Genomic DNA, 8,912 nt, shown 5'->3' on the forward strand with positions numbered 1-8,912 from the left:
TGAGAACTGAATTCTGTCAGGACAATTCTCCATGAGCCTTTTGATTTCTTGGAATGCATTCAGTTTTTTAGATTTTTTTGGTGTGTGGTTTGAAAAGTCTGCTGGACATCCCCAAACTAAGGTATCTCTATAAGGATCTCCTCTGTTTAAGTGCACTTTATTTCTAACATTTTAAAGCAGAGATGACAGCTCTCAATCCAGTGGATTTTCATCCTTATCTCCAGAAAACCACATTTCTTATACTTTGTGGTAAAGTAAGTTACATATGTATAGATACTGCCTTGTGGAAGTGAGCCTTCGGCTAGAACCTGAGATCCACATTTGCTTGCCAGGGAGCAAGAGTGACAGCAGGGTAATCTCTATCACTTTGTAAATTAGATATCTTTCTCATGTGTCTTTCTCAAAGATGCCCCCTTTTTTTTTTTTTTTTTGCGGTACGCGGGCCTCTCACTGTTGTGACCTCTCCCGTTGCAGAGCACAGGCTCCAGATGCACAGGCGCTTCGCGGCATGTGGGATTTTCCCGGACCGGGACACGAACCCGTGTCCCCTGCATCGGCAGGCAGACTCTCAACCACTGCGTCACCAGGGAAGCCCAAAGATGCCCTTTTAAAATGTGAAATTTGCAGAAAACAAATCATTAATATTTCCTAGCTGAAAGAATTCACTTTCCAAACTAAAGGAGCTGATTTTGGAGCGTTTCAGCTGTGTCAATAAGCCACTAGTGAGACAAATTTTAGAATTAGGCCTATTATCTTTTGTTAATTCAGTTTACCCTAAACAGAGTAGATAAAAATAAATGCTTGAACTTCCCCATATTAAGACATGTTTGTATAAATATGGCCTCATAATAACTTGTTTCCAGAGTTTATTGACTTTAATTGTCCTACTGATGCTGTGTCCATTGATATATCTGTTAGTATTCATTTTCTATAGTATCTTGAGATCTAATGTACAGCATGATGACCATAGTTAATAACACTGTATTGTATACTAGAAATTTGATAAGAGAGTAGACTTCAGGTGCCTTCACCACACACACAAAAAAATGCTAAATGTGTTAAGAGGTGGATATGTTAATTAGCTTGACCGTAGTAATCATTTCACTATGTATATGTATATCAAAACATGGTGTTGTACTCCTTTAAAATATACAATTGTTATTTTAAAAAAAACCAAGATTTGCAACAGATTAAATGCACAAGGAGATAGGAGAATGCAACTATCCTCCATTTTGCAAAAATGTAAAATAATGCCACTGTAATACATGTAATAATGTATATGTTCTTTGTTTCGGAGATTGTTTTTTCATTAAAAAAATTATTTGTGTTCCCCTAAAAAAAAGGCAAAACAAAACATTTTCTATAGTAATAAGCACTGTCACAAGCCTAAGTCCAATATACATTTGAGCATAGTCCTGACACTTTTCTTAATATCAATAGCACGTTTGCTCTTAGCGACATGTGGTTGAAGGCAAAACTTAAATCCAACAGAATTTGCTGGATCTTAGTTCTAATGCCATTTATTATAAGTTTTGGAGATGAAAAGAATAGAAGTTCTGGAATATTTCTCCCACCCAAGAAGTTTAGTTATTTTGCAGTTACCAAAGCTGCAAAATCTCTGGATTTGCCCTCCTCCAGGAAAGAGTGTCTTAATTAAATAATTAGGCCCTTCTAAAAATCAGTTCCCTGTGGGTTGCTTCTATAATTGCCTCTTCACTCATCAACTAAAAGTCTACCTAGGTTCACTGTCTTGTTTGTTCTCAACATAATGTTTTATCTATTTAATTCATGCAATTATTTATTGTATAGCTTATTTGTTTCTCTTCATTTGTCATCATCATCTGTTCAAAATTGTAAGGTCCCAGAAGATAAGACCCAACTGTCCTTCATTTATTTTTATGGCACTTACATAGCATTATATGGTATTCAACACCTAATAATTTTTCAGTTCGATGATTATGAAGACAGGAATCTATAGTAGGCTGATAAATGTGCATTTAACATGAAAAAAAACTCACCGAAGCTCTGGTTGTGCTATTCATAGCACACTGCAGCCTGTATCAGCTGCTAAGAAGAGTTTAGTATTATGTGAAAGCACTGATGAAAATGTTCAAAATCACCAATTCCCAATGACTCACAAAGTACATATGTCTCTTAAGTTGCTCACCTGCTTTTACCCTAGGGCCATATTTCTGCTTTTATGACTCCAGCCAGAGGCTGAAAAGACATACAGGAAGTCAAATCAATCAATTTTCTAAATACTGGTAGTTAGGTTACTCAAAGAGAAGGTGGTAATGATGCGAAATCATTATTTCGAGAGATTATTGTGGAATTTAGATTTTTTTTTTTTTTTTTTTTTTGCGGTACGCGGGCCTCTCACTGTTGTGGCCTCTCCTGTTGCGGAGCACAGGCTCCGGACGCGCAGCCTCAGCGGCCGTGGCTCACGGGCCCAGCCGCTCAGCAGCATGTGGGATCTTCCCGGACCAGGGCGCGAACCTGTGTCCCCTGCATCGGCAGGCGGACTCTCAACCACTGCGCCACCAGGGAAGCCCTGGAATTTAGATCTTGACGGTCAACTTGCATTAATAAATCAACATTCACTGACTGCATGGTTTGTAGAACCATGGAGAAATTCCTTTTTCTGTCAAAAGCTCTGTATGGTTAGTCTGACTGTGGACGATCTTGTATCCACAGGAGAAAATTAAATGGTTTGTCTTGATGTACTAGCAGAGCTTGGAAGAGTAAGCCCTAAAGACAAAGCAGTTTCCTAGAACTGAAGAATTTAACCTTTGTCCTAATCCTCCCTTCTGTCAGCCTCGTCAGCAGGAAAACTTTCAAGGTTGATTTCAAATGAATCATCCTTGGCATTTTTTCCCCCTAAAACTGCTTCACAGTCACTTCATGGAAATTGCTACTTGTCCTCAGTGGCATGCAATATTAGCTCAGACATTGCACACATTATACTACAAAGGTTGAAAAAAAACCCCCACATTTTATATATATATATATATATATAAAATAAATTTTTTCTGAACTGTCTATATATCAATAAACTCAGCGGTTTTAGAGTTAAGGACTGAAACCACAGCTTTTTGGTCACTTAGCTGCCTATATTCATCCAAGAGTGATTAGGAAATGTTTGGCTTAGAGACAGCCTTTAAAAGAGTACTGAGAAATGCATTTTTGCCAGCTCTATTAATATTACTTCTACTTAGAAGATGTACATATTTTTAAAGCGTATTTTTTGATGCTTTAAAATGTTTGTAAAGTGTGTTTATTTTTTTTAATTTTATTTATTTATTTTTGGCTGCATTGGGTCTTCATTGCTGTGTTCGGGCTTTCTCTAGTTGCGGTGAGCAGGGGCTGCTCTTCGTTGAGGTGTGCAGGCTCTAGGCACGTGGGCTTCAGTAGTTGTGGCATGCAGACTCAGTAGTTGTGGCACGCGGCTCTAGAGCGCAGGCTTAGTAGTTGTGGTGCATGGGCTTAGTTGCTCCACAGCATATGGGATGTTCCTGGACCAGGGCTCGAACCCGTGTCCCTTGCATTGGCAGGTGGATTCTTAACCACTGTGCCACCAGGGAAGCCCTCACCACATTATTTCTAAAATCCAAAAAAGTCTAAGTTTTGAAACACATCTGCACCAAAGATTTTCGATATGGAATTGTGAACTGTATATTTCCTTACAATACTAAATATATTTACAAAATCAGTGGGGGCAGTATCATATTAAATATTCCATCGCCTATATGGGTGATTAAATGTTCTCATAACACCTTGTGCAAAATAACAACATTTACCATAATATAACATACATTATAGTTTTTAATTGAGTATTATCTGGACTAGACTGACAACTCCTCCAGAGAGAAATTTCTCTCTTCCAGAGAGAAATTGTCTATTGTCTTCTTGTTAAATTGTTTATTTTCTGATTATAACACAGTATATGCTCCTTGAAGAAAACTGGAAAGTACATAGAAGTTTGAAGAAAATTAAAATCATATATAATCCCATTTCTTTAAGATAACCAAAGTTACTATTATATTTCATTGTCTTTTTTTCCTATGCACATTTAAAAAATAAAACTGGGATCATACTAAAGCATTATTGCCTTTTTTCCAATATTATTGATATAATTGACATACTACATACTACACTGTATAAGTTAAGGTGTATATATTATGATTACCACAGTAAGTTTAGTTGACATCCATAATGAATGGAAGCAGTATTTTCAAAAGCATTCTTCTGAGTGGCTACAGAGTATCCCACAGGTGTGGATATAACATGATTTATTTAACTGCTTCAGTAGGGCTTCCCAGTTGTTCCCAATTTTTTAAATGAATAGAGAAACTATTTCTTAAGCAGATAATTAACCACAGTGCCTAGCACACTTAGTAAAAGGTATTGAATTGATTAAAGTTATTTTCATCTAGTAAAATCCTAGCACAAATAGGTTTATTAAGTTTAATTAGATGCTTAGGGAGAATCTGAAAGAATGAACTCCAGCATGAATACATCTTGGTTGTGGAAGGGAGCATTTTAACCCTAGGCTGGGAGAGAGCCCACGGGGACTGGAGCGGCTGACTGACAGCATGAGGGGTGGGAGGGGGAGTGCTGAAGAACCTCTGTGTTGAATTGAGAGTATACCACAGCTTGAGGATAGAAGCGTTGAACTCTCCGCATTGGTTACATTCTCCCATTCTCCTGAAGAAGTTAGCTGTTTTGTTATGTGTTCTGTTTTCTCTTTTAATTGCTCGCAGTTGTTCCTCTGAGAGCAGATGTGCTCTTTGAATGTAATTGAATGTCTGCTTTAGAACAATGTGACAAGGAAATATTATCTTCTTAGATTCCAGTGTGTGTTAAGAAGGACATAGTCATTTCTGGAAATTTCCAAATCAGATCTACGTGAACTCTTCCAGGAAATGTGATTAGGCCAGCTCAACAGGACTCTCTCCCAAGCAGGGCCAAGCCCATGGGAGCTACAAGCACCATTTTCACCCTAAAGGGATGAGAACAAAGCCTATCAAACTGAACTAGCCATATTTAATTGTCTGGTGTTTTGATGATACTCACATGGGCTCTACCTCCAGAATACCTGTTTCCATACCATGTAGAACTAAAACTGCCTGTTTTGATTCGTGGCCAAACCTGTTCTATGTTCAGACTGTGTGAACACTGTCGTAATACTCAATAAGCAATTAGTGGTGCAAACACTGGTCATGGTAATACTAGTGTTCAGTTAATTCGTTTGATTTAATTAAGCATTTAATTTCCTTCTTTTTTTTTTATAAAAGGAAAACAAGAGGGAGGAAAAATAATCTCAGGTTATTAATTACTTTAAGCTTTTCAGTTACTACCTCTTGGGCTGTAACAAACAATGAATCTTTTAAAAGCAAAACACAAATTAAAGCAAAATAAAAATTACATTTAAATTTTCAAAGGGCAATGAAATTAGAATTCCTTTTAAAAGTATATTATTTTCACCATATTCCTTAGAATAAATATTATAAAGTAATATAAAATTATATAGAATGTGATATTGTAGGCCAATATAAAGTCCTGAGGACTATTCCCCAAAATGTTAACAGTTCATTCTTCATCAGTTGACATTCATCAGTCTTTCCTGACAGTGTCCAGCCTCTTCTCCTGATCTGCACCTTACCAGTGATGACCATTTGCGATGAGAATCGGAAACATATTGCAATGAGGCAGATGATATTGTAAAGCTCAAGAAACGTTAACAAAGTCACAAAAGGGAGAGTATACCTGAAAGGATAATTTCTAAAATTAATTAGGATATCAGAAAGTTCTTGGCAAAAAGCAAATTAGAGTTGAAATCTCTTTCCTTTCTTCTTAAAGTTGCATTGTGTGGTCTTTTTGTGGGGACCCATAGATTTTCCATAAAAGTGCGAGTCTGATTTTTCTATATAATATTCTTGTCCCGTTTCCCCCTAAAATGATGTAACTATTACAGCATTTCCACAAGAAAAATTGCTTTCCAAGGCAGTTTTCTTGCTTTTTTTTTTCTTCTATATTTTTGAAAAAGTCTTCCTTTAAAGGCCTTTTAAATTTTTTTCCCACTTTTGAATTGGCAGATGGCATAGTTAATTTTTTCAAATATAAAAAAATACATTAAAAATAACTTAAGAACTGAACAGAAAATTGAAGCCCATGTACTGGGGTATAAAAACATAAAATATCCTAGGCCAGTAGCTTATAGATAAGCTGTGCAACATTTTGTACTGATGCATATACTGATTTGCTGGGATGTTCAAATAAATTCTCTGTAAAATTTAGTAAGTGGCTACATATGTGGCCTGTATGAACACAAATAACCATTTTCTTCTAGCTTTCGCATAAAAGTTATATATATATACATATATAATTATTTATATATAGTGAGACTAATGGAGATAGTAGTATGAATCATATGTTGTTTCTAAATTAGATAATCTTTGCATGAGTTAGTCTTGATTTACTTTTAAACTACACTCTTGTCTGTAATACTACCAGGATGTGTTATATTTTCTGCAGATAATGTTTTCTTAGGGTGATTTTTCATGCTGATTTCTCTGACTTTGGATAACTCTCAGGTAAGACATCACTAGGTTTGTAGGGGATGCTCTTCTAGTTGTCAAATGCTGAAGGAGAGGCCTGAGGGCAAATTCCCCACCAAGGGGAAGCACACGTGGTGGAGCCTTCTCCTGGTATCATGCTCTCAGCCGGGCTCTGACCCTCAATTTCCTCACTTTTAAAACAGGGTTAACAATGTCACCCACATTCCAGCTGTAGCACATGGATTTTTTAAAAAATTTCCTCAAACACATTAAGCTCTCTCTCACTTTTTAAAAAAAATTTTATTGAGGTATAATTGATTTACAATGTTGTGTTAGTTTCAGGTGTATAGCTAAGTGAATTTGTTATGCATATACATATATCCACTCTTTTTTTTTCGATTCTTTTCCCATATAGACCATCACAGAGTATTGAGTAGAGTTCCCTGTACTGTACAGCAGGTTCTTATTAGTTATTTACTTTATATACAGTAATGTGTATATATACAGTACTGTGTATATGTCAATCCCAATCTCCCAATTTGTCCCTCCCCCGCCAGGCCCTGGTAACCATAAGTTTGTTTTCTACATCTGTAACTCTGCTTCTATTTTGTAAAAAAGTTCATTTGTACCTTTTTTTAAGATTCCACGTATACGTGATATCATATGATATTCGTCTTTCTGTGTCTGACTTACTTCACTCAGTGTGACAATCTCTAGGTCCATCCTTGTTGCTGCAAATGGCATTATTTTGTTCGTTTTTATGGCTGAGTAATATTCCATTGTATATATGTGCCACATCTTCTTTATCCATTCCTCTGCTGATGGACACTTATGTTGCTTCCATGTCCTAGCTATTGTAAATAGTGCTGCAGTGAACATGGGGATACATGTATCTTTTTGAATTATGGTTTTATCTGGGTATATGCTCAGGAGTGGGATTGCTGGGTCATATGGTAGTACTATTTTTAGTTTTTAAAGGAACCTCCATACTGTTCTCCATAGTGGCTATACCAATTTACATTCCCACCAACAGTGTAGGAGGGTTCCCTTTTCTCCACACCCTCTCCAGCATTTATTGTTTGTAGATTTTTTGATGATGGCCATTCTGACCGGTGTGACGTGATACCTCATTGTAGTTTTGATTTGCATTTCTAGAGTAATTAGTGATGTTGAGCATCTTTTCATGTGCTTTTTGGCCATCTGTATGTCTTCTTTGGAGAAATGTCTATTTAGATCCTCCACCCATTTTTCGATTGGGTTATTTGTTTATTTGTTTTTATATTGAGCTACATGAGCTGTTTGTATATTTTGGAGATTAATCCCTTGTCAGTTGCTTCATTTGCAAATATTTTCCTCCATTCTGTGGGTTGTCTTTTTGTTTTGTTTATGGTTTTCTTTCCTGTGCAAAACTTTTAAGTTTAATTAGATCCCATTTGTTTATTTTTGTTTTTATTTTCATTATTCTAGGAGGTGGACCAAAAAAGATCTTGCTGCGATTTATGTCAGAGTATTCTGCCTATGTTTTCCTCTAAGAGTTTTATAGTGTCTAGCCTTACATTTAGGTCTTTAATCCGTTTTAAGTTTATTTTTGTGTATGGTGTTAGGAAGTATTCTAATTTCATTCTTTTACATGTAGCTGTCCAGTTTTTCCCAGCACCACTTATTGAAGAGACTCTGTTTTCTCCATTGTATATTCTTGCCTCCTTTGTCACAAATTAGGTGACCATCGGTGCATGGGTTTATCTCTGGACTTTTTAGCCTGTTCCATTGATCTGTATTTCTGTTTTTTTGCCAGTACCATACTGTTTTGATTACTGTCGCTTTGTAGTATAGTCTGAAGTCAGAAAGCCTGATTCCTCCATCTCTGTTTTATTTCCTCAAGATTTCTTTAGCTATTCATGGTCTTTTGTGTTTACATAAAAATTGTAAAATATTTTGCTCTAATTCTGTGAAAAATGCTATTGGTAATTTGATAGGGATTGCACTGAATCTATAGATTGCTTTGGGTAGTATAGTCATTTGCACAATATTGATTCTTCCAATCCAAGAATCACTCCATCTGTTTGTGTCATCTTTTATTTCTTTCATCAGTATCTTCTAGTTTTCTGAGTACAGGTCTTTTGCCTCCTTAGGTAGGTTTATTTCTAGGTATTTTATTCTTTTCGATGGGATGGTAAATGGGATTGTTTCCTTGATTTCTCTTTCTGATCTTTCGTTGTTAGTGTATAGGAATGCAAGAGATTTCTGTGTATTAATTTTGTATCCTGCATCTTTACCAAATTCATTGATGAGCTCCCTCTCAGTTTTTGTCTTTGCTCATATGCTCCCTTAGTTTGGAATGTTCTCTCCAATCTT

Source organism: Monodon monoceros, unplaced genomic scaffold (genome assembly GCF_005190385.1).
Source record: "Monodon monoceros isolate NGI ecotype Baffin Bay Population unplaced genomic scaffold, NGI_Narwhal_1 Super_Scaffold_18, whole genome shotgun sequence".
Taxonomy (NCBI): domain Eukaryota; kingdom Metazoa; phylum Chordata; class Mammalia; order Artiodactyla; family Monodontidae; genus Monodon; species Monodon monoceros.